This window comes from Canis lupus, chromosome 3 (assembly GCF_003254725.2).
Source record: "Canis lupus dingo isolate Sandy chromosome 3, ASM325472v2, whole genome shotgun sequence".
Taxonomy (NCBI): Eukaryota; Metazoa; Chordata; class Mammalia; order Carnivora; family Canidae; genus Canis; species Canis lupus.
This window is the reverse complement of record NC_064245.1, coordinates 60,774,165-60,800,929: the sequence shown is the minus strand read 5'-3', so window position 1 is coordinate 60,800,929 and position 26,765 is coordinate 60,774,165.

Below are 26,765 nucleotides of genomic sequence, written 5' to 3'. Positions count from 1 at the left end.
CTCCTAAGGTGGTCATGTTTTTAGGGTGGAGCTACTAGCCAGTATGAGATGGAAAGCTGTGAGGTTGCCAGTACAGGGGAGTGCTTAAATGTGAAACTCTGGAGGGTCTGTATTGAGTAGCAATGTCAAGTCTAGGGCATGTCCAAGGAGGAGATCCTGGAGGGCTACATGGCCATATCAGTAGAGGAGGAGGTTGAGCAGACAAGTGTACAGCTGGACCTGACCCAGCATCTCCTCTCTGGGTGCTGTCCATGGAGATTCACTAGACAGCCCCCTGTGGGGAATAGAATGTATGAGGTCTGGTGTGGTTTGGATCTTGACCACTTGACAACAGAGCATCCTTGAGCAGGCTACTTAATTTATTTAAAAGTCTGAGCTTCAGATTCTTTCTCCATAAATTGGGATAATAGTCCCACCTCATAAAGTTTTTGGTCATATTAAATGAAGTAAAAATATCCTTTGTGCTGTCTGGCACAGAGTAAGGACTCAACAGATTTGAGTCCCCCATTCATTATGATAATTAATATTAATATTGTCTGATGTATTTCCCTTCTCCCTCCTTTTTATGTCCATTATGAAAATTTTCATAGAGACACATGGTCAAACTAGTATCCTGCATTTCATAGAGACACGTGATCAAACTAGTATCCTGCACATCCTTGTACGGTGCTTCCCCCCACCTTCTATGTTCTTAGCACAGTACAGGCATCTGATGAAATAGTATGCAGCCATTAAACTCGTGCATTTTGATGTTTGAGATCTGCTTTAAAGTACTTGTGTTAGTTTTCTGGAGCCACGGGAACAAAACACCACACACTGGGCAGCCAAAGCAAAAGAAATGTATTCTTTCTCAGTCCTGGAGAACAGAAGCCTGAACTCAGGTGTCAGCAGGGCTGGGCTCCTGCTGAGGCTCTGGGTCAGGTCCTTCCTTGGTTCTTTCTGATGTCTGGTGGCTACCAGTGATCCTTGGTGCTCCTGGACTTGCAGCTCTGTTCCCCCAGGCTCTGCTGTGGCCTTCACATGGCCTCCTCCTGGCACATTTCTGTCTTTATGTCCTGACCTCCTCTTCTCATAAGGAAACCAGTGATGCTAGATGAGAGCCCACCTATACCAGTCTGATCTCATCTCACCTGCAACGGCCCTGTTTCCAAATAAGCTCACCTTCATGGATACCAGAGCTTAGGACTCTGCTCATCTTTTCTGGGGGACACACATCGACCGCTAACAGATTTCCACCAGAAATAAGAATAATAGAGGAGGGAGGTGGGAATAGATAGAATAAGAGATGGGAAATGTTGATAATTATGGAAGCTGGGGGCGGCTACCTGGGAGTTCATCACACGATTTTCTTTCTCTTTGTATATGTTTGAAATATTCCATAATAAGAAGACTTAAAAAATCATGCTTTTAATGAATATTTAATAAACTGGAAAATGTTGAGTGCAAAAGATAATGTACAAAAGTATATCTGCTAGAAATGCCTAGAGCAAAGAAATGGCCCCAAAATGTTCATGGCAGTTTCTCTGGGGGAATATGGGAGCTTGATGTTTTTTTTCCTTTTCCTTTGAATTTTCTATATTTTTCCAAAATTCCCACACTGGGAATAGGTTATTTGTATAATCATAAAATAGTTTTATTTGGAAAAAATCAAACCACCCCTCCACCCATCTGTTCATACCCTCATCCAACACACAGGCCTCCCTGAGCCTCTCACCCTGCCGGGGCGTGTCCTGCCAGGAGACAAGTGCAGCCTCTCACCCTGGGCGGCCTGCAGTCCTGGCCGCGGGACGAGCCGCACCTGCGCGGTGACAGCCCGAGTCTGCCAAATCTCAGTGAGTCACAGTGGATTTAAATGACTGCCGTGGGAGGCTGGAGAAAACGGAGCCCTCTTTAGAATCTTTGAAATTATTAATGATTTCGGTAAAAACCAAGGCAAAGGCTGTCCACATGACAGGAGTATGATGAGTAGGCCAGAGACTGGGGCTTGTTAATGGACCGGGGGTGGGGGCGGTGGGGGGGGGAGGCTGAAGCCAAATGTGGGGCCGAGAGTGCAGCAGACACAGTGCACAACCTTCTCCCTCGGCCAAGAGGGAACAGGGAACGTTGGGCCTAGGGGCTTGTCGGCCCTGCAGGGACTGGTGGATGGAGGGGGAAGCAAGGGTTAGGGGTGGCCCAGCTGGCTCTGGGCATGAATCTGGGGGGCTCCATCCCAAAGGGAGGCTTCAGACAGCAGCCCCCAACTCATGCAGCTGGGCAGGGTGCCTGTGGCGAGGGCTGGGCCCTGGAGTAGGCCAGCTGACCTCACACCCAAATGGGACAGCCAGTAGCTAGCACGTGTCTCAGGGCAGCCTGCACGGGCTCCCAGCTCCTGTTTACCCTTCTGTGAAATGGAGTGATGATGCCCAACTCCACTGTGGTGAGGATGAGGGGGTTGTGTTTGGAAAGTCCTCAAGCCTGCTCCAGGGCTCGGGGAAGATGAAGGTGATGGTGAAGAACCAACATGAAATTAGTGATGATGCTGAAGGCCAGGATGGCAGAGAAAACCAAGGAGGAGGAGGTGGGTGAGGAGGGGAAGGAGGGGGTAGAGGAGGAAGAGGGGGGAGGGGAGGAGGAGGAGGGGAGGATGGGGAGGAAGAGAAGGAGGGGAAAGAGGGAGGGGGAGGAGGGGAAAGAGGAGGGGGAGGAGTGGAGGATGGGGAGGAAGAGGGGGAGAGAGAGGAAGGGGCAGAGGGGGGAGGGTGAGGACCTGGCCTTCTGGGTCTACAGCCCCCAGGGAGGGCCGACGAGCCCAGCATGCGTGCACCCCCCAGGCAGGCAGACAGGTGGGCGGCCCACGCTAGGTTTGGGTGGGGGTTGCTGGAGACCCTTCCCGGGAGGTGCTGCTCCTTGAAGACTGGGCAGATTGGTGAGGGGTGAACTGAATTTTGATTGGGTTGAGTTAAAATGAATTGAAACAAATTTGGATTTCTCTTGAGTTGGATTTGGACTGATTGAGACGGAATGAACTGCAGTAAATTAAATTTGGGTTGAGTCAGCCTAAGCTGTGTTGGGTGGAATTCGCTGAGACGGGAGCCTCAGATTTGCTTGAATGTGAATTTGGCACGTAAGCACCTATCCCTCTGTCCTGACTGCAGCCCTGGGGCAGTTAGGCTGCTGATGTCTGCTTGCAGTCTCAACACTGCCACCCATACCCCAGCACCCTCTGCCTCCTAATCCTCAGGGTGCCCTGGGGGTCCCTGACCACCACCCACGTGACTGCCTGGAAGAGTGTGTGAGTGTGTGTGGGGTGTGTACAAGGTGGTGTATGTGTTTGTGGGGCGGGGTGGGGTGGGAGGTACACTCACCTGTACCCATCTGCATGCAAGCAGGAGCTGGGAGCCCCTTCTGTTTGGGAAGGGTAGCAGATGTCAGGGACTCTGCACTTAGGAGGCGAATCACGGTTCCTCTCTGCTCCCCCGCCCCGCCCATCTTGGGTCTCCCATTTACCCAGGGCCTGGGGTCCTTCAGAAAACTTTTCGGAAGGGTTGATCCCTGAAAGTGTCATCAGGGCTCCTGATCCTCCCTAGAGGAACCCCTAGAGGGGTCCTCCTGAGTCCAACCCCTGGGTGCTGTAGGAGCATCCCCACAGTTGCCTCTGCTTGGATTACCGCGCCCCCCCCCCCCCCCCGCCTCGGATGGGGAGCTTAGTGCTTCTCAGAGCAAAATCTGCTTTCCTGTCCCTTTCCTGGTACTAGTTCAGCTTGCAGGCTCCCATGGAACTCATGGGCATGTCTCCATCAGACCCTGAGGGAGATGGGGCTCTGCTCACTGGGCATGTGGCAGGGGCTTGAGACCCCAGCCCTGCCAGTTCTCTCCAGCCTTGAAAGGTAGTGGTTCCTGCTGCCCCTCCCCATCTGGGCCTGGGAGGCTGCACCTCCTCACCTGGCTTCTCCTGCAGCCCACGTCCTCCTTGAAAAATGGGGTTTGGAGAAACTGATGCTCACTACCCGAGAAGCTCAGTAGGAAGAAGCAGAGCTGGCAGGCTAACCCCTCAGTGCCCAGCAGGCCCGGTCAGTCCTGGGGGGAGGCAGAGGCTCCCTGATGCTGCCAGGGGTCACCTCCCTCTCCCTCGGCCTCTCCCTCGGACAGCAGAGGAGGCCTGGTGTGCTGTCCACACAGACGAAGCGGCTCTGGTCGCAGGGCCTGCCCTTCTAAAACCTGGCGCCCAGGTGGGTCAGGACTCAGCTGACCCTGGCCCCAGCCCCCTTCCCTCCTTCCACTGAGCCCCACCACGTCTGCCAAAGCCCGAAGTCCTCCAGGTTGCCATAGAAACAGGAAAGCCTCTGCAGTTTGCATCCTTGGCAATCCAGGCCCTTCCTCCCCTTCAGGAGTCCTAAGTGGGCCCCCTTTGGTGGGAGGGAGGCCGGATGGCGCTGGGCACAGGCCACGTAGGGCGCTCCCACTACCTTCCTACAAACACCAGCTGATGAGCACCCAGCACTGCCAGGAAGCCCACAAACAGATGAAGATTCATGGCAGATCCAGAGAGGGAAAGCAACCGGCTCAAGGCCACGCAGCTCCCAAGGGGCAGGGTGGCATCTGACTCCAAAGCTGGACCTATAGGCAGGCCTGGGTTCCCCAAGGTCCCAGGGGTCATCATTCAGCAGGTGGAGCAAGGCACAGTGGGACAGGTGGGTGGCGCCTCCCAGGAGCAGGGCTGGAGCAAGGAGAGAAGGGGAGGTCTGGTGGGGGCCCGAGTCCTGCTCCAGTTCCCCTCAGCCTATGCAGCAAGGGCCCCCCGAGAGGGAGAAGGATGGATTGGCCGGCACAGAAGCTGTCTTGTGGTGAGGCCACTCTGGGTGACATCATGGTGGCAGATACAGGACTTCTGTTAAAACCACAGATGGAGCTGCCTGCAGACCACAGGCTTCGGCTGAGCTAATGTGTCCATACTGGCTCCTCAACGATAATACACGCGCCTCGCCAGCTGGCAACTCTCAGAGGCTACGTGGGAATTCTGTACTTTCTGACCAATGTTCTGTAAACTTCAATCAGCTCGAAGCAGTAACGTCTGTACCAGGGGACCAGGGTGGCAGTGAGGGAGGTGGCTGACCCCGGAACCCCTCCTTTGGCTTGTGCCTGGCTCATCTGAGAACTATGCCAGGCTGTCCTCATGCAGTGGGGCGGCAAGGTGGGAGCGGCTGCCTTCCAGAACATTCCAGCCGGAGCTCAGCCCCCAGAGGCCTTTGGAGGCCCCATCTGGCCCCACAGCTGAGGAGCGGAAGGGAAGTTGAGGGTTCTGTTCTCTTCTGCAGGAGATGCTGGGGACCTGGCCCGGTCCTCTCCACTGGTCTTCCCACCAGGCGAGGCTGGGGAGGAGGCCCACTGTGTCGCTCCCCAGCCCCCCTCCAGGAGGCTGCGTGGGCTCTGGGCCTGGGGACCCACAGAGGGTACTTCCACCCATCAGAAGGCCCAAGAGCTCCTGCCTCCCTGGGACCCTGTGGAAGAAAGGAGCCCCGTTCTGTGGCGCTGGGAAGGCAGCGAGACCTGGGGTTGCTTTAAATGCCCGGAGGCCCCCGGAGGCCCCGGAGGAAGCAGGCTATGCGTCTCTCTGATCTGCAATGTCGACTGCTTTCTCCCTCCCCTGTAATTATCCTGTCGGTGGGTGAAAGTAAACCTCCACAAGGAGACAGCCTCCCAGGAGGAGGCCTTGCGTCAGAGCCGCGGGGGGCCAGGCACCGCAGGGAGAGGCTTCCTCCGGTCCCCTGGGCATCCTCTCCCCTCCGGCGCTTCCTGGGCCGCTGTCAGGGTGGCCGCTCGTTGTGCTTTGCCTGGGACTGTCCTGCTTTGAGCACAGAGGTCCCACGTCCCAGGAGCCCCCAATCCCAGGCGAGCAGGGGCGGTTAGTCACTCTATCCACAAACTCCTGCACATCTGGGGACTTCCCGGGCCAGCTGGGACACCGACCCCCCTCTCCCACGCCCCCCACCAGGCCTTGGGCTTCTGCTCAGCTTCCTCCCTGCGGAAACTCATCCGGACCCAACACCCCAGCTCTGTGTTGTGTCCCCTCCACGGAGCCCCTGACCCGAGCATCCAGCTGACCGTGCGGACGGACGGTCGGCCTGGCTGGACAGCCAGTCCCTCACCTTGTTTCCCCGTCTGTACAACGGCGATCACCACCCGTGCATGGAGGGCTACTGCAGGTCTGCCCTAGTGCCGTCCTCTAGCCCATCGTCCACAAACACCCGCTGTCACTGTCAGCTGTGCCCAAGTGTCACTGAGCCACACAGCCACTTAGGACTGTTGTCGGACGTCACACTTCTAGATGAGCCGCTGAGGCACAGAGAAAGGAAGGAGCTTGCCGGAAGTTCCTGAGCTGTCAGGGTGTGGGGCCTGTGGCACCTGGCCCTGGGCCGACTGGCCGGCACGCCGCCCCCACCAGCACCCCTTGCGTGGGTGGTGGTTATGCAGACTCATCCCTGGATGGTCATTTTTGGCAAATCAAAGCCCAACATGATCCCACATCTAAGCTCTTGGAGACGTCTGTCCTAATAGTGCTGATTAAAGAAACAGACAGGGGCCCTATCGCAACCAGACGGGATTCATTTTTCAGCGGAGCAGCCGAGTGGTCTGTGTGTCACGGAGCTTGTACGCAGGGCACTCTTCTTTGGGGAAAATGTTGATTATTTCTCCCTTTTCCTGACCGACTATTGCTCCTCTGAGCAGGTGTCCCAGGGGTGAGGTGAGACCCTAACTGGATCACTAGCTCTGCTCACAGGTGAAGACCCCCAGCTAAGCAGTGAAACCCTTTGCCTGCTGCAGGGGGCAGCTCCTCCTCCCCCTCCTCTTCTCCCTCCTCCTCCTCCCTACCTCTCCTCCTCCCTACCTTTCCTCCTCCTCATCCCCCCTCCTCTTTCCCCTCTGCCCCTCCCCATCCTCCCCCTCCCCTTCTCCCTCCTCCTTCTCCCTACCTCTCCTCCTTCCCCTCTCCCTCCCTACCTCTCCTCCTCCTCCTTCTCCTCCTTCTCCTCCTCCTCCTCCTCCTCCTCCTCCTCCTCCTCCTCCTCCTCCAGCAGTGCCGTGAGTTTGCACGGTTAACGGTGTTCTCCCCTCAGGCAGATTTCCTCCCTCCAGGGACATTTGGCAAGATCTGGTGACAGTGTTGGTTGCCATGACTTGGGCCTGGGGAAGGGTGGCATCTAGCATGTGGGGCCAGAGTTGCCACCAGTCACCCTGCAGCCCCCAGCGTCCCCAGTGCCAGGTCTAGGAGACATGTGCCAGAGCGGACACCGGCTCTTTCAGTTGCCTCATGGATGGTTGTCACTGGCATCTGCACCTGGCCTGAGCTGGCACAGGGGCGTGATGGGGAGCAAGGACCCGGGGCGGTTCCCTCGAGGAGCTCTGCCAGCAGGGGCCCAGGCAAGGCTACGCTGACAGGGGAGCAGGTGTGGGAATGCCCACTCCCTCGGCACATGCCCTCCCCATCCATCCTCAACCCCTGGCACCTGATGGGGTGCTGTCGGCCTCCTGGTCCCTCCACAGCAAACCGGGACTCCTGCGCTCAGCGTCCCCTCCTCCTCCTGACCCCTGGGTCCCCCTGAGGAGCAGGACTGGTTGCTTTCCCACTGTGCCCACTGCCGGCTTTGCTCGCCTCGAGGGAGGAGGCCTCCACCTGGCTCCTTGCTGCCCGTCCCCCCCATCCCCTGCTCAGAGTTCCACCGACGGTTGCATCTGTCCTGGTTTCTCAGAGATGTTTCTCTTGGAGGTCCTGCCTGCTGTGCTGGAAGTCCCCATGGACCATCCTCTCCCTGTGCCCCTGCCCCCCACCATGCTCCTCAGCTCAGGCTCCCCGTGGGGAGGTCAGCTCCCCCTCCACCACCCTCAGCCCCCCTCCTCACTTCACTGGCCAAACCCACTGGGCCCTGCCCCTTCCCTCAGGGCTGAGCCTGGCTGTCCCTCCAGGGCAAACCTGCAGACCCCAGGGGTCCGCCCACCCACGCACCTGCCCTATCTCATTTCTTGGACATTGCTTTCTGCTCTGCAAGGACACCACCATGCCTTCCCCTCCCTCTCCAAACCTCCAGCACCTTCTCTGCTCCATCAGAGGGCTGGCAGGGCAGGGAGACGCCCAGGGGAGTGATTGGAGGGGGAGAGCTGGAGGCAGGAAGGGGTGAGAATGCCGGTGGCACCCCAACCTGCGGGGGGCCTCCCTGTGGCCTCCTCCAGTGGGGACCCAGGGCAGGCAGCCCGAGGGTGCGGGAGCAGGGTGGGGAAGGCTGCGGGGGAGAATCAGCCCAGCCGGCCACCCACCTTACTCTCAGTATCCTTTGTGAACTTGCCTACTTGCTGCAATGTATCTGCCCCCAAATCAACACTCTGGTCACTTTAGGGGCCACTGGCCAACGTGCAGCATGATGAAAAACTGGAGCCCCCCACCCCCAGGCGTGTCAGTGGCCAAGGTGGACCAGGCCTAGGTCCACAGCTCTCACTGTGAACAGGTGTTTTTCTCAGTCTACTTAGTGACCTGGATTCCACGTTTTTGTGCTTCAGGTCGGTGATTTCGCTGTTAATACGGCCCCCAAGCCCTGTTTGCTGCAGTGCCGTCCAGTGTCCTGAGCACAAGATGCCGGGGATGTGCCTGGTGGGAACCATGTGTTCCCGAGGAGCTGCAGGGCCTCTGGCCTGAGTCCAACGTTAATGAATCAACGATGTATGGTAAATAGGCTGCCTTTAAGGAGAAGCACTCATAAGATAAGGGCAATGTTGATCGTTGATGAAAATGTGACCAGTGGCTCCAGGGGGACGTCACCCCGCATTTCCCAGTGACCAGCGGCTGGGGGGGGACATCACCCCGTGTCTCCCAGTGACCAGAGGCTGGCGGGAAGCAGCAGGTCAGTGCTCGCTGATTCAGTGTGGGTGGAGACTACAGAACCACCCCCCTCACCCCCCACCCCTCACCCCACCCCTGCTGCAAGAAGAGAATCAAGGTACTTCTCATTTCACAGAACATGTGGGACGCAGGCCCCAGAGCCCTGCACAGCCCGCCCTCCCTGCACCCCTGCTCCAGCCCAGCGCACAGGCCCCTCTGGGCTGTGCTGCACGTCACCCCCCCTCGCCCCCGCAGCCCCCGCTCCTGCTCTGTCTGAAGATCCTCCTCCCGGATCTTCTCCACCCCATCCCAGGCACTGGGAGAGGACAAGGAGAGAGGGCTCAGGGGAACCACCCCTGCCCACACCTGCGTCCCCGACTTCCAGCCTCCAGAACAGGTAAGATACATCGGAAGTCCCCTGGTCTGTGGTGTTTTGTACAACAGGGACTCTGGTGTTTGTACCCCCACGTCCAGGGCACCATTATTCACAGTGGCCACGGAGTGGAAGTGGCCCGAGTGCATCAGCAGGTGAATGGATAAACAAACTATGGTCCATCCGTATGACGAAGTATCATCCAGCCTTAACGTGCTGTGTGAGACAAGACGGACACAAAAGGCCACGTCCGAGGAATCCAGAGCGACGGGAGGCCGGCCACTGGTGGTTGCTGGGGGCTGAGGGAGGGCTGTGGGGTCTCCCATGGGGTCAGGACGGCAAGACACGTTTTGGAACTAGGGGTGGTGGTTGCAGAGCTTTGTGGGTATACTAAATGCCGCTGAATTGTTCACTTCAGCATAAGACGACCCCTCCTCCCCTGCCCCTGTGACTGCTGCCCAACCATGTCCTGAGCTCCCCGATGGCTCCCCGAAGGCTCCGCACCCAGGGCTCCATTCCTCAGCCCTCCTGCCCCCAGCCGGCTCCAGGCAGTGGCCCCTCCTCTCCTGCACATGAACCCCAACCTGCCTTGTCCCTAGGGACTCCCTCCCTCTGCCTCCCCCTCCCCACTGACCCTCCCTTCACTGTGCGCTGAGTCCTCCTCCCGCCAGGGCTGCCCCTCCCCCTCACTGGTCAGCCCACGTCCTCTCCCAGACCCCTGGCCCTGCAGAGCCCCTTCCTTGCCTGTCTCATCCGGTTTCTGGGTAAAATGGCAGCTTTTTTTCCTTGACCCTCAGTTTATAGTTCTGGCCTGGAGCTCGCCCCAGAATCCTGATCCTGAACCTGGCCACCTGGCAGCTTATGGCACATGAAACAGGTCTGGAAACACAGCCTCCAAAACGGAGTTCCTGACTCCCCTGCCCATGCACCCCCTTCCTGCCCCAGGACCGGACCGGTCTGGGTGACCGCAGCTGCCACCAGCCCTGCCCTCCCAAAGTCAGAGGCTCCCGCCCCCTCTGGAAAGCATCCCCCAGGGATGGTAGCCTCTCTCCACATCCTGCAGACCCTCCTCCAAGTGTCACGGCTCCTGGAGCACCTCCAGGAGGCACAACCCTCCCGCCAGCGCCAATGGCCTGGCATGAAGGGCTCCTCCTGAGATCTGGTTGCATCAGCGCTTCCGCCGTGAGGGGTGACATTCACGGTTCCAGGGCTCAGGGTGTGGACGTAACACGTGAGAGCCACCATTCAGACCCGCACAGCCGCTTTCTCCCCTTCCCACCGCTTCCCCTCTGTGCGCCCCATAGCTTCTCTCTCCTTCTTTTCATAGATTATAGACTCACATATATATGTAGATGGAGATATATAGATGTGAATGTGGCCTTCTGGAAGGATGGCCAGGACCGGCACTTTCTGGGCAACCCCCACCCCAGCCCAGCATGTGCCCCTGAGCGGGAACCGAGCAGCCCGTCACCCTGCCCTCAGCCGTCGAATGTGTGTCCCTTCCTACCCCCTGGACACATGGACTCGGCCGGCCAGGGTACGTGCGGAGGGCAGTGGGTGGTGATCCCCGCCCTGGCCCACCCGGCTCGGCTGGACCCCTGCCCGGCTCCCAGGGCTAGCAGGGAGGGCCCGCAGTGACCCTGGGCACGGGCTGCTCCCCACACTGGGCACATGAGCCCCATGCCGGGCCTGTCCAAGCCCTGAGTCAGGGACTTGCTTGTCTGACAGGCCCTGGGTCAACACACCCCCACAGGCCGTGATTGATTGGGAGGGAAGATAATACTTTGGAAAATGATTTTCTTTTCTTTCTTTTTTTTCCCCCAATGAAATTAAAGAAACCTGTGGTTTGCAAATCTGCTGACCCAGCAGGAGGCTTAAACTGAATCACCCCACTGTCAGGAAGAGGCCTGGGCCAGGGATGTGGATGGAAAACACCCAGAGGCAGATTCCAGCCCATCATGGGGAGAAAGTGGGTCAGGGCCAGAGCTGTCCTGAGGACAGTGGGCGCCAGCCACAGGGGTGGGGGGCAGAGACACGTGCCTTGTCCCAAGAGAGGTCCCGTTGTCCACCCACCCCCTGAGACAGCATGCCACACGTGCTTCCAGGCCCCTCTACCTCTGTAAAGGGCACCCGCTGGGTGATGGTGCAATCCTACCCTGCTCTGGGCCTCAGAGTCCTGACCCTGTGAACACAAGTTTCCCATGGGCCTTGGGTGGGGGTGAACACGGTCCCGGGACCCGGGGCACTGGCGGCACCAGTCACCCTGAGCAAGGTGGGAGGGCACGACGGATTCCAGCCCACCAGGCTCGCTTATCTGCACCAGCAACCCCAGACCACGGGGGCCCACAGTCTGGGTGACCACTGGCTCATCCTTGTGCCTCGATTTCCAGAGGCCTCCTGCTTCTGTGAACGAGGCTCGTCCAGGCCTCGAAACCCTTGCTACCCTTGCTGACCCCTCATGGGTATGGGCTCTGCAGTCCCCACCTCTCCTGCCCTGTGGGCCTCTTCCCCCCTTGGCTCTGTAGCCCCCTCCTGGCCTCTTTTCTCTGTTTGCTCCTTACTTGGGGCTGTCAACTGTGTGTCCCCAGAGTTTTGGCCTCCCTGCAGCCATCTCCCACAGATACACCCAGGACCCACCTCTCCATCCACATCCCCAGCACTGACCATGGCCTGGAGCTCAGATGCATGTCCTCCTGCCTCCTGGACACTCCCTGGAGGCTTAGCCAGGCCCCCAAACCTGCCCATCCTCTTCTTCCCTCTTCATTCCGTGGGGCTGGGGGAGGGTGTCCGAAGGCTCCAGGACCCACAGTCTGGACCTATCTATGTGGTTTACAGAAGAGGGCAAAAGGTTGGGGGCAGGGGCCGGGCGGAGGAGGAGGGAAGCGTGGCCGGTGGTCACCAGGGGATGGGATGGTTCTGGGTGGTTCTCTGCAGGGCACCAGCAGAGAGCTGAGGTTGGGGATGTGATGGTTTGATCCATCCATCCGGCTTCGGCTCCATCTGGGGGAAGTTCCTGCTTGCGGTCCTGTGGCTGGCGTGTGGTGGTGCCCCCCACACGCAGGCTGTGACCAGCACTGGCCGGCCTTGAAGAGGCGGGCACTCGCTACACAGACGCTATTGTTACTACTGCTGCTATTAGTATTATTTGTGTAGTGCATGCCGGAGAGGCTGGGCACGCTGCTCTAAGTCTGGAGCTCTCTCCGCCAGCCCCCCAGCACCCGTGCCCACCTCCTTTTGCCGTCCACCCCCAATGGGGGCTCTGGATGGCTTTGCATTCACTCCATCTGCTCTGTGTGCTGAGTGGTGGGGATTTTTCAAGTGATTCCTGCAAGGCAGCACCCTGGGGGAGCCTGCAGTTATCCTGCCTCCCCCAAATTCTCTCCCTCTTGAGATGGAGCCTGGCCCCAGGGGGTGGGGGCCGGGATGGAGGAGAACCTAGCCCAGGGTGCAGTCTGGCTGTCTCGGCCCAGAAACTCATTTCCTCCGAAGGCCATCACCAAGGCAAGAGCCAGGGGATGGGCAAGAAGGCCGGGCTGCATGGAGGCCCCCGGCAGGCCTGGATGGGCTCTGCGGCAGACCGTGGCCCCTTCGTGGGACGTGGTTTTCTCTTCTTTACGGTGGGAACAACGATCCATTTGTTGTCTGTGTAGGGGGCAAACGGAGCAGCCCACAGGGGAGGGAATGAGGTCCACAGGGCTCTGCTCCTGCAGGACCATCGTGCCAGCCCCTCCCAGGCACACCCCACCTTTCTCCCAAAGGCCCCCCGCCCCCACGAGCTCTTCACTGCACCTGCTCCCTGCATCCCCCCTGCAGGACTCGGTGCAGATTGCTGCCCAGGAGCCTCTGACCGAGGCTGGGAGGGAGTTTTCAGTGCTTTCTCTGTGCTCTGGCACGGGGAGCAGAGGCAGGGGAGCCAGGGCCTGGACACGGGCGGGGGGACTGGACAGGCCAGGCACCTCCGTCAGGGCTGGGGGCAGCCCTCTGGCTGGCTTGGGGCCTCTGGCTCTTCTTTAGCCTGTGGCTCAAATGATGTAAGGCCACACTCTGGCCCTCTGCTCTCTCACTCGTTCATGGAGCCCAGCCTGTCCCTCTAGTATTCACATACAGCCTCTCCCCTCAGGCTCCTGCCTATTGTTCTGAAGAATAAGAAAAGCATCCACCCACCACCTGCAACCCACATACCATTCTATCCACTTACCCACCCATCTGTCCACCCACTCGTCCTTCCATCCATCACCCTGCCCATCCCTTCATCCCCTCGCTCAATCATTCACCTCCCATCTACCCATCCCCATCCATAGGTCCCCCATCCAGCCCCTACTCCATTTACCTATCCCCATCTATCTCACTATCTCCCATCCCCCCACCTATCTCTCCATCTCCCCATTTAGTCATCCATCCCCCATTCACCCACCCTCCCACCCATCCCACCATCACCCATCCACCTCCCATCTTCCCACCCTCTCATCCATTCTCCCCACCCATCCCACCATCACCAATCCACCGAGTCATCCACTCCCCCATCTACTCAACCCCTACCTCATTCACCTACCCCCTTACTCATCCCACCATTGCCTATCCCCTCATGAATCCCCCAGCTAATCATCGACCCCCTCATTCACCCACCCTCCCACCCATCCCACCATCACCTATCCACCCAATCATCCACACCCATCTATCCACCCTCCACCCCCACACCCCCTCCCATCCCCCCACCCAATCATCCATCTATCTACAATGTGTCCATTCATTTTTTTCCCCTGCATGCATCTACCTCTCCAATCACTCAACTAAATACACCCTCCCAAGCATCCACAAATATGCTCACTAATCTATGAACCCACTCCCCCATCTACTCCTCTGCCCACTTACTGAATTTCTGCCCACGTACCGATCTTCCCACCCATTCATCCAACATAGGATGCCTTGAACATTTACCTGCTCCATTGCAGACCTGTGTGGATCCCAGGTACTTGGACCTGTCTGCAGGCTTATCACATGTTCAAGAATGAAAGCAAAGGTCAAAGCATGAGACCTGCTCATTATGTATGTGCTTTTGCGATCCCCATCAATATCCGGCATCAGACACACAGAGTGACCCTACCTACATGTATGAGGTAGTATTTCAGTGGAGCACAGGCTCCAAGCATTTCTCTATTAGAACCAGCCATGGGGGTGGGAGGGCATTCATGGTAGTCACTGAATTCTAGAATATAAATGGAATTTCTCATGGAAAGAGCCCAAAGTGGGCTGTTTTGGCACATATAAGCCATTGCCACTCACGTCTTAGGGGTTCCTTCTGTGATATTTATGCAGCAAGGGCGTTGAGGCACTGCACTGGGAGTGATGAGTCGAACAATATCATCCTACTCGTGGCCACTGGGTGGACTGTGAGGGAGGGGTGTTGTACCGTGGACCAAGTGACCACCTCCAAGTCCAAGAAGCGAGTGTGCACCATGACCATGCTTCCTCGTGCTAACAGGGTACACAGGAGGCTCTTTGCCCAGAGCCTCCCAGGTTTGGATGCAGTTCGTGGGGAGCCGGAGGTGAGAGAGGTCTCTAGTAGGGAAGTGCAGCCAAAAGCTGCTGGCTGTGGGGCGGGTTGAGGGAGGGGAGCTCGATGAGGACAAAGGATGTCCTCCCCCAGGATCGGGGAGGGGGATCGACCCTCCTGGCAGGTGGGAAGAAAGATACTGGATGCCTGTGGGTCACAGTCAGGATGCCATGACCTAGACACCCAAGAGCAGCCAAGGACCGGAGGATGCAAGCTTGATCCAATGGTGCTGGTGTGCTCCTCCGAGGGGGGGAGACCTAGATGCACCCCCAGCAATCTTGACCTGAATTTCTATTCAACCAAATCCCCCACCGCAGGGTTTGCGTAATTACTATTTCCCAAATTAATTACACAACTCCGTACTGACTCCCGGGATACCTCAGGGCTGTTGGCAGTGCCCCCTTCCCGGGAAGGCTGGAGAGAGCCACAGCCAGGGGGTGGGAGACAAAGACAATTGTCTGGTGTTAAATCTCTGCTCTGCTGCTTCTGAGCTGTGTGACCTTGGGCCTGTGGCTGAACGTCTCTGAGTCCCATTTCCTCCACTCTAATTAGAGGATCGTCACGGCACCCACCCATCAGGGTGATGCATATGGGGTCCGGGAGGTCCAGGCCGCATTCCCGCAAGGAGGAGCCTCCTGAGGGCTCACCTACCCCCAACTCCGCCACAGACAGAAGCCTGCATGGTCAGCTCTCCCAGAACATTGGCACGTTGGAAGGGGCTTGGAGACTTACTGTTTTTTTCTTTTTTTGCATGAAAGTCTTAAATCTCAGGTAATATAATTAGGATAATCCTATAGATGAGTTTTGAGAAATCTGTCTGGCGGCAGAACAGGCAGAGAAAGAGCCCTTTTTCCCAGGGACCTGCTTCACAAGGAAATAAGACAGCAGCTCGGTGATTTAATTTCTGATTTACAGAGCCAACCCCGGTGCCCAGGAGGCCCGTGTGGCAGCAGCCCCGGAGCACAAAGAGAACAGGGTGCTGGTGGAGCTGGGGTCCCGGGGAGCTGGGGGGAGGGTCAGGGGCCGCAGACTGCCAGGGTTCTTGCCACCCAAGCCCCAGCATCAGGGGCAAACCGCAGGGCGGGGCGACCTTAGGTGCCAGTTGGCCCACGTATCCTGGGGTGCCCTTGGCCTGACCACTTCAGCCCTCTCTGCCCCTCCCCCTCCATGTCTTAGGTGCCAGGACAGTGTGGTCACCTCACCTGCGGCCCCTGGACTGTTGGCCACAAGCTTCCTCCTCGCCCCTAGGGCCCACACAGGACACTCAAAGTCAGGACACTGTGAAGGGTTCCAAACGCTAACTCTCCCACGGGGCCCACCACAAGTCAGGTGTCACTCCAGAAGCTTCCATGTAGATCAGCTCACTCAATCCTCAGGAAAGCTGCTGCACCCAGTGGGACCATGATGATCTCCATCTTATGGGTGACAAAGTTGGAATCTGGCACCCGCAGTCATGGAGAGGATCAGGAGCCCAGTGGACACCCCAGGGCCGGGAGGACGGAGCCTGTGTGGTTGCCTTCTGTAGCATCTCTTGTGTGTTCAGCCACCATGAGCCAGGTCTGGAGCAACTGGCAGGAGGAGGTCCCTGCCCGGTAGTCCCCCTCCACCTAGGGTATGCACCCCTGAAGGAGGAATGAGGACCTGGTGAGCAGGGGCTGAGTGGAGACAACAAATGACGCTGACACTGAAATGGCACCCTGACCACGGGCCCAGGAGACGTGCTGAAGGGGTGTCCCAGGAAGGCAGGCTTCCTGTGTGCAGCCTCCCCAACCCTTGCTACATGCCCACAGGGCTCTTCACTGGGGCTCTGACTACCCTCAGGTCTCAAGGCCCCACCTGCGGCCTATCAGAGTGCTGGCTACCCTTGCAGCCCTCAACCTTCCTGGCAACTTGGGGCCTGGCCCCATTTCACAGGCAACGTGGGCTTTCTCCACCGACATTGGCCTTCCATCCAGACACATGGGCGGTTCAGTGCCGTGGGGTTTCCCTGCTCCCTTTCATGGGTCCCTCATCTCCTGCACTGTGTCACGTGGACCCTCAGAGATGTGTTTACCTACTGACCTCTGGGACTTCAGAATAGGACCTTACTTGGAACAAGGGTCCTTGCAGATATAATTGGGTGAGGATCCTGGGTGATGTGGGTGCACCCCAAATCCAGTGGTAAGGGTCCTGTAGGAGACAGGCAGGAGAGAAGACATAGAAGGAAGAGCAGGAGGCCATGGGAAGGGGGAGGCAGAGGTGGGAGCTGGGGAGGCAGGGAGAGTCCTTCCCAGGAGCTCCCAGCAGGAGCTCAGTGTGGCCAACATGTTGATTTTGGACATTTGGCTCCAGAATTGTGAGAGAATGAATTTCTGTTGTTATAAGCCACCCAATTGCTGGTAATTTGTTGCAGCAGCTGAAAGATACTAATACATGCCCATAAGAAACAGGAGGCTCAGGGTGGCAATGTGATTTGCCCCAGGACATGGGGCTCCAATGTGGCTGAGCCCTTCCCTTGCTCTGGGCTCCTTGAGGCCGGGAGTGGGGTGGTGGGTGGGGACGCAATCTTCGTGCACCGTCTCAGATCCTCGAGTGCCTCTTTTCTCTCAGCTGGCCTTCTGCCTGTGCCAGGCAGCGTCCCACTGTCTGATGTGGGTGCAGCACCTGACCTTGACCTTGGGACTGGTTTTCTGAGTGGCCACTGAGTGGTGCAGAGAGTGCAGGAGGATAGTTATAAGATGGGGGAGGCTGAGAAAATAAGTTCCCCTCCAAAGACACCCCAAACATGGTTCCTCTGTGCAGCTGCTCCCGAGAAGTGCCTACGTGCTGAACGAGCACATCTGCTGGTCTCTTGCTGCTCAATGTCAAGTGGCGGCCAATTCAGGAATGCACAGGCCACAAGCATCTTTCCTTGTCTCACTTCTCTTCTCCTTCCCCCCCACTGTCCTGGCCTCGTACTTCTCCTATGAAGTGGCAGTGACTTAACCCTTGCCTCAGGCTCTGCCTTCTCAGGGACCTGGCTGAGACAGGCAGTCTCACACCCAATGGTCCTCAGCCTGTCTGCATGTTTCCTCACTCATCACAAGCCTCACATCCTTTCTACCAAAATTTGTCCCTTGAACTGGAAGATGGCAGGATAAACAGGCCTCGAGGTGGTTCTGTCTCTGAGTCATGAGCCCTGTTCCTGTATTTATTCCTTTCTTCATTCAAGTGTGATGGTTTGGGTATTCTGGGAAGAAGACACTCTGGCAGAGTCAGAAGTGCAGAGATTCAGTGGGGTGAGGTTTCTGGAAGGACAAAGGAGCAGGTGTGGTCAAGGAGACCAGCTGCACAAGGGAGAGAGAGGGACCCAGCCTATAGTACAGCTCTGGGAAAGCCTTGGCTGGCCCATGGCTGCTCCAGGGTCAAGGATGCTCAGAGGAGCCGGCGTTGGTCAAGGGTGGTGAGCACTTGCTCCCTGCCATCCTCTGTTATTCCTGGTGCTGTCGGGGAGATGTGTGGCCTTGGCTCAGCTGAAGCAGATCTTGCAGGCCATCTGTGCAGGTGGCTGGTGACTGTCTATGCAGGCAGACTCTTGAGTGGCCCTGCCCCTCAATCACGGCCCATCCATATGGACCATCCACGTGCCCCACACTGGGAGCATCCATAGTCAGAGGACGCATCCCCAGCCTGGTGGGGGCACCCAGGGAACAAGTTGCCGATTCAGGGACCGGCGCCATGATTCAGGCTAGAGAGACAGTCTGTCCAGACATTGGCACCTCCTGTGTTCTCAGGAGGTTTGGGCCATCCACGGCCCTCTGACAAGCCCACCTTGCCCCACTGATGCCCCTCTCGCCCCTTCTTTCACTTCACTCCAGCACTGGGGGGTCTCACGTGATGAGGGGGTGCTCACGGGTTTCCGTGGTGGCCAACCTCTCTTCTCTGGTTTGCGTGTTCCTGGTTCAGCTCACCTGAACCTGGTGCAGCATGGGGGCAAGGCCGCACAGAGAGGCATGGAGCAAAGGTCATGTCTCAGTGGCTCCCTCTTCCAGCAAAGTCATTACTGGCAAAGATGGAGCAAGGGGCACAGGGAGCCTCCCATCCTCCTTGCCAGTGGGGCAGCAGGCATAGAATAGGCAGTGGAGGTCCTGCTAGCTCATTCACCAGGATGATGAGGATGGTTGCCCCACTCCCAATTTTCCACTGGGGGGCCAGAGGCTTGGAGGCAGGCCTGCCCAGGGTCGGGGGTACAGCCCTCCTGGCCTGCTGCTGCTCCTGCCCTGCATAAGTGGCCTGGCCTTCTTCTCAGCGGCAGACAGACCCCCCAGGATAGCCAGGGAAGCTTCCAGATCTTCCCCAGGACCCCAATCTGCATGGTGCTCTTCCATATCCCCAGGGCTCCTGTCAGGGTCCTCAAGAGACAGGACTCCTGTTTTGGATGAGGCAAGCTCCCCAGCCTGTCAGCACCTCCTAAAATGCTTCCCTAACAGCTCTGTCACATGTCTCATCAGGAGCCTCCTTCAGAGTGATTTGACATTTTGAGAGAAGAATGAAGAAAATGAATGTTGGAGAAGCACTTGGTGTGGAAGTCATCACTGTCTTCCCACAGCGTGGCCATGCAGCACTTGCAGGGTTTAATTAGTCCATGGGGTGCTATTTTCCTGCACAGGTTTTGGGGCCCCCATGGAGAGGCAGGCCCTCCCCTGCAGGCAGGCAGAGGCATGAGCCACTGGATCTGAACGCCATTCCTTCTGGTGAGAAAGAGGACAGGAACGGAGACACCAGTCAGGCAAAGGAGAGCAGCCGTCCCTGCCATCTGCTCTTCTTCTCTGTAATGAATCGATTTATCGGATCATTGTCTGCTCCCTCTCTAGCCCTCAAGGTCAGATCAAGGGGCAAGGACCTGTTAGGCTGGCTTATTTTATTTCCCAGGAACTTGGACAGGGCCTAGTCCCAATAGGACTTCAAGATCTATTTGCTTAATGGATAAATGGATGGATGGATGGATGGATGGATGGATGGATGGATGGATGAATGGATAGTTGAGTGGATGTGTGGATGGATGGGTGGGTGGATGGATGGATGAGCAATGAGTGGATAGATGGGTGGATGGGTGGAAAGATGAGTGGATTGATGGATGGATAGATGGATGGATGGATGATGGATGAGTGGGTAGATGGATGACGGATGGGTGGATGGATGGATGAATAGTTGAATGGATGGATGGATGGATGGATGGATGGATGGAGGGCGGACGGATGGGTGGATAGATGGGTGGATGGGTAGGTAGACAGGTGGGTGAATGGACTGATGGTGGATATCTTGTACCCTCTCCCCAAAGTGCCAAATCTGACCTTGGCACTTTGCCTCTTAATACCTAGCCCAGCTGTTGGAAGTGGTGGCATTATTTGGCCCTCCATATCCTGGGGGCTATGAAGTGAGCATGATAAGTATGGCACAATTGCCCCAAACCTACTCTGTGTGAAGACACACAGGAAGTTGTCTGTCTCATCATGCTCATCCTGGGAGACCCTGAGAACACAACAGCTGGGGGCAGGGCTCTGGCTGGTTTCCATGGTCTCAGGACCAACGTATTTGCGTGTTCTCTTTCCCTCCTGGGTGGGGTCTTGGGTTTTGGCAAGCCTCGGGTTGGCGTCTTCACAGCCCTTGAGAGGCTAATACTGGGAAATCACATGGTCAGATATGTAGTTGAGAACAAGCCCCACCCTCCCCAGCCACACATGTGGACAAGTGTCAGGGAGAGGAGACAGGAGCCAGCCCGCCCCCTTGGAACAGCAGCTCCTCACAAGGTGATAGGAGAGAGAAGGCTGATGTGAGGGCAGTGCTCCCTATTTGGGAAGTAGGATATGCTGCTCCTCCCCCCACACCATGCTCCTTTCCATGACCCAGCCACCTGCCACACACATCCACCTAGCCTGCCCAGTGGACCCCTACATAGTCCCCCAAACTCAGAAGAGTCACTTGACCTAGAGTGTGGACTAGGTTTGTCCTCCCTGCTATCCCCACCCAAGGCAGATCCTTCAGCAGGACTTACTGAGGGCCTGATGAGGACACTGAGGCCATACCTGGAGCAAATTTCCTAGGTGTATACACCTGGCAGCTGGGTGGGCCTGGCTCTGGGCCTCCTCATTCTAAGCTCTGTGGCCTCTGTTCTGTGATGATGGTCACTTTGCTATGTCAGCTGGGCCTGGCCATAGTCCCCAGTGCCTCAATCAAACCCTCACCAAGGTGTTGTAGGTAGGAGCGGTGGTTCACTGTTACAACCTTCAACTGATTGGGTGAGCCCCCCCCACCGCCCCTCTGCCTGGGGAGAGTGAGACTCTCCTTGGTCCACTGGTTCAAATGCGAATCCCACCCAGAAACACCCTTCTCAAAACACCTTGGGAGGCAGAGAATATCCCATTTCCCAGATGGGAAACTGAGGAGTGCACTGTGGGAGGGGTTCATTCAGAGCCACAGCAACCTATGGGTAAGGGGCCAGGCCTGAGAGGTCATCATTCAGTCCTACTCTCGTCTCCTGGGCCTCCTCTCTGCCTTCCTGCCTTCCTGTGGGAAAGAAGGGGACCTGGGAAAAGGCTCAAGCATACCCCTGTGTGTGTATGCTCATCCGCAGGGTGTGTGTATGGGACAGTGAGTTGTGTATGTGTGTGTTCACACATGTGAGTGTGAGTATGCATGTGCGTGTGAGTGTGCATGCATGTGAGTGTGAGTACATTCCTGAGTGTGAGTGTGTGAATGCATGTAAGTGTGAGTGGACTCCTGCATGTGAGTGTGTGCATTAGTGGGTGTGAGTGTGTGCATATGTGTGGGTGTGTGCATGCACGTGGGTGTGAGTGTGTGCATGTGTGTGATTGAACGAGGATAGAGCCACTTCCTTGGTGCCATGAGCCCACCTTGAACTCATAGTTGGTTATTTTGACCCAAGCTTGAACTCTACACTTTCCAGTTCACTAGTCCTGGTTTTTAAAAAAGTTTCCTGACTTAGAACAAAAACAAGCCAACAAACAAACTTGAAAGAACTCAGGAAAGGCTCAGGGCAGCCTTGGCCAGCGCACAGCCATCGACAAATCAGAAACAAATGGTCTGTGTGTCTCTTGAATTACACATGGAATTCAAATGGAAAGTTGGAAATAAGTCTTGGGGGGATGATGAGGGGTTGTGTGCCATGTACCTGCTTTCTTGCCTTGTGGGGTTCCTCTCCTCAGGGTCAATGAGGGCTATCTGAGCTCTGGCTCCTGGGTCTGGGGTTGTGGGGAGAAACTGGTCAGAGGACCAGGGGACCAGCCCTCCCTGTGAACCTCTCTGCTGACTGACCCCCACCCCCAACCACCCAGCAGCCCCAAGAAGTGGTGTCACTGTCCATGGTCCTCTCTGTGCACATGGCCACAGCCACTCAGGAGATGAAGGAACCTGCCTCAGAGAGCTTGAAAATGGCAGAGTGAGATCAGACCTAGGATGGCCGGCCACAACACTGGAGCCATTCAAGTATCCCACTAGGCCCTATCCAGCTCTATCCCCACTACTCAGGTCCCACCAGACATCCTTCAAGTCCTGAGATGCTTGTACCCCCTCCTGCAGGGAGTGCTTGTACGGCCGGTTCCCTCTGACTGGAATTGTCTCTGCTGTCCCTGCCTCTGCCTTAGTGGAGCTCTCTCTATTTTTGAAAAGTAGACTCTACACCCAGCATAGAGCTCAACACAGCTTGAACTCCAAACCTGAGATCAAGACTGGGGCTGAGGTCAAGAGTCGGACACTTAACCGACTGAGCTACCTGGGTGCCCCTTAGCTGAGCTTTCTTAAAAGCAGAGCCTGAGGCAAGGATTAAGAATCAATGGTTTATTTGGAAGGTGTGAGCTCAAGGCAACAAGAGGGAGGAACAAGGGAAGGGAGGTCAGGAAGGATGGGGAGCAGCGCCAGGCAGTGCATCACCCTGCTAGCCATTGCTACCAGTAAGGGCCTGGAGCTATGTGGGATGTCTCCAAACAGGTTATCTGGATGAGCGTATCTTGGCAGAGTCTCTCAGAGGGAGGACGGGAAGGCCTTGGTCTGCAACCTCCCTCTTGTATCCTGTCATCGATGATCAAAGAGGGCTCTGTAAGCAGTCACTGGCCTCTCTGACAGATAGTTGGGAAACTTGATCCTGCCCACTGTGGCCCTTGCCCAAGTCAAGAGTGGTGGAAAGTCCTGGAGACTTCAGGGTATGGGGGGGGGCAGCCCCAGGGCACCAGGAGCTGGTCAGTACCAGGAACAGAGGTGGAACAGAGTAGCCAAAGGTCCAGGGGACAAGGCTGACCCATACAGGCTGCCTCCTGCCCCAGCTGTCCCCGAACTCCCACCCAGGCCAGCTAACCTCACCACTAGTCGGCTTTTCCAGAACTGGGCTCCGTCCCACCAGAGTGCTCTTTGCTCTTGATAAGCTGAGCTTCTGCATAAGTGGACACTCTGGCTGGCTCCCAGGCTGGGAGCTCTGAGAGGGCGGGAAAGGGTTCAAGTCTGGGTCTCAGTGCTCAGATGCTGGTGCTCAGCATCATGCTCCCTGCTCTCAGTGAGCAGACAAGAACCATGAATTGATTGAATGAACAACTGGGAATCAGTGATTGTGAGATACAGCTCGATCACGGTGCTCCCATTGCTCAGGGGCTTTGCACCCCACATGCTGATTTGGGACGAGAGCCAGCATTGAGGTGATGTGACCTGCTCCCGGTGCATCACGTGGCAGGATCATGAAGCCCATGCATGCCTGCACGCATGCACGTGGTGGACGCAGTGTCCTAGGGCTGAGGCTGTCTGCAGGTGGTGAGGGCTGACAGCCCGGCTCTTTTCTGTCCAAGTTATAACCATGAAGTCACACTCCATCTGTGAGCCTCAGTGTCCCTTTCTGGAAAATGAGAACAGTAATGTGCCTGGGAGGGTGAAGCTCATCCTACCTGGACAGGTGGCCCCCACTGGCTGCCCACCCCAGCATCTCTCAGGAGAGGAGGGTAATTTCCCCGTATCCCAGTCTCCGCAGGGCTGCCCAAGCACTGCTGTCCTCTCAACTGCTTGATTTTGAACAACCCAAGGCCACTGGGGCATCATGAGGGCCTGGACAGCACCTATCCGGCAGGGGCAGCTGGAGCTTCTGCGATGCGGCCCGAGTGAATCAGTACGAGGAAAGCAGGTGCACTTGACAGGGGTGCAAGGTCATTACTAGAAGCCATATCCTCAGGAGGCAGGCCTGAGGAGACCCCGTAAGAAGCCACACCTTCTCTGCTGATGCAACGGGGACCCTCAGTGCACCCCCAGGAGGGAGACCCAGCTGGGCCCCCAGGCCACGTGCAGACACATGCTCTCCAACGCGTGAGGACTAGGTCCGTGGGGCACAAGGGGGCCGTGACCTCTGGCCTGACCCTGGCCTCCCCACTAGCACACACTCTAGAGTGACCACGTGGAGGCACATGTGAGGTTCCGCCCCAGGGCCCTCCTGACCATAGGGTGGTGTGTTTGGTCTTGGTTTTCCAGAACTGAGCAGGACAGATGAGTGTGAATGCATGAGAAACAGACCTTCTGACCCACATGCCACATTCGGGGGCCCCAGACTTATGTTTACAGTGTCCATAACAGGAATGGGTTTAAATCTGGAGACTATAGGGACGAAACAGCACAGGCCTCTGGTAACATTTCTGAGGTCCTGCACCCTGGGCCTCACCCTGAGCAGCCTTGGGGTTGGCAGGGAGGGTCCCACGGCCTGCCCCACGAAGAACCTTCCACGGGGCCCCAAGGACACGCCGTCCAGGCCCTGCCCCTGGCCTGCCACGCTCCTGAGTGGAGGTGCAGGTGCAGTGGAGGAGGGCTCACCACCCCCCACCTCCAGGCCTGAGGAAATGCTCTGGTCAGGGGAGGCTGGAGAACCCCACTGGGTCCAGCCTGAACCTCCAGGGAGGGCCAGGAGCCCCAGACCCGGGAGGGAGTCATTACTGGGAGGTGCCAGCCCATGGATGGAGAGAGGGAGTGCAACCTGAGTCCCCCCCCACCCCCGCCCTGACCTTGTGCGGTCCTTGTGAGGGTTCAGCACAGAACACCTGGCCTGGGCGTGGAGGGAGGGCCCCACAAAGGTCACTGTCACCAGGGCACCGCTGTGCCTGCCTCAGTTCCCACACACGCCGAGGGCACAGGGCAACAGGACCCAGTTCGGATCCTTCCTCTGCTCAGCCCTGGGTCTCGAGCTCCCCTCTGAGCTCTGGGGCAGGACGGAGCATCTTTGGTCCCATGGCTGTGTGTGTGCTCCTGGCTTGGGGATCAGCCGCTGGTCCCCGCACTGAGAATTCTCTTTTGGGCTGTGTCAGGCACATTCATCTCCTTCCTCCTTCCCTCCTGACAGGCCTGCAGATTGAGGGCCTGCTGTGCTGGGTGGGGGGCATAGGGATGGAGCACACCCCCACCCGAAGCACCTGCTGGGGCCTGGGGCTTTGCACTGAGGAAGGTTGTGTGGCCGTTTCTCGCTGCTATTTCTAGAAAGCATTGGAGAGGTTGTGTGGGCTGGAAATAGGGGCCGTTGAGCCTGTACCTTTGCTGTGTGCCTGCTGTGTGCTGGGGACCCAATGGGAGTCACCACACTGTGGGGCTACTGTTCTGGACGAGTGCCCAGGGACACCTGGTCCAGCCTGGGGTCAGGGAGGCCGCCCTCAGTGACATGAGAACCTGGTCTTGAAGGCAAAGTTGAAATTTGACAAATGAGGAGAAGGAGGTAAAGTGGGTGGAGGAGGGGGAGAGGAGGACGGAGAAGAGGCCTGTTACAGGTTGGGGAACAGCATGAACAACGGCTTGGGTATCCTCCATCCACCATGATAATTCTGAGCACTGATGTAAGAAATGCAGATCCCTGGGCCCACCCCAGGCCCCCAGGATCAGAACTGCTAGACCCAGGCCTGGGAACCTGCAATTTTAGTAAACTCTGCAGGTTCACATCCAAGTTAACATCAGTAGCTTGAATGTCATGTGTGGTCACCCCCACCTTCAGAGTTGCTGCCGGGTGCCCTGCCTCATTATTCCTGGGTGGCTTGGGCTCACACGAGCTGTCCCAGCTGTGCTCACTGCTCACGGCCTCCCCTGTCCGGGGCTCCTCACCACTCATGGAGCAGGGCTCCGACCAGCTGAGGGAGGTGGCCTGGGAGGGCTGTGGTGCCTGTCTCCTGTGCACTAGGCTGGGTGAAGTCGGCCTGAGTGCCCAGGGGGCCCAGCCTGTGCTCCTGGTTTTATCCAACCCCGGCATATGCCCGGGGCCCCAGGCTGGATGTGGAGTAAGTATCAGTGTCCCGTCCTCTCAGGGGACCCGGACTCAGGTCTGGCCCCCGCCATTCAGGGCGACTCCCCCAGGGGCTCCAGCCCTTGTGTGAGCAGGGTCTTGGCTGACCCACCCTCTACTCTGGGGACTTGTTTAGCTGCCCAGAACCTTCCCAGACTGGGGTCAGCTCCCCTGTCCTTGTGAGGGCTCCACCCTCTCCCCGTGGCACGTTCTCAGAAGAGGTGGGCATGTTGCCAACAGAGTGGGGAGCACCTAGCTGGAGCTGGCCACACCCAGAGATCCTGTCGTGTCGCCCTTACTGCCCAGGGAGACACATGTTCTCGGGACATCCCATTGTCTGGTGACTCCCAGTTCAGTCTGGGGATCTCTGGGGCCTTGGGAAGTCGTGTGGCAACCTTAGAGGAGGCTTTCTGCAGGGAAGGGGTTCAGTGGCCACAGAGGGGAGCTTGGACATGGGGGCCAGCACTGGCAGGTGGCAGGGGATATGCTGGGTGGACACTGGCTGAGGGCTTTTTGGAAGCAGTATTTCTACTCTCTGCGTCCTGAGTGGGGAGCAGCCTGTCTCTGACCAGCACACAGGCCACTGAGAACCCCTGAGTCTGCATTTGTCCCTCTTTAGGGCAGGACCAGGTGGTGTTACTAAAAAATCATTTTTATTTATTTTTAAAGATTTTATTTACTTATTCATGGGAGACACACACAGAGAGAGGCAGACATAGGCAGAGGA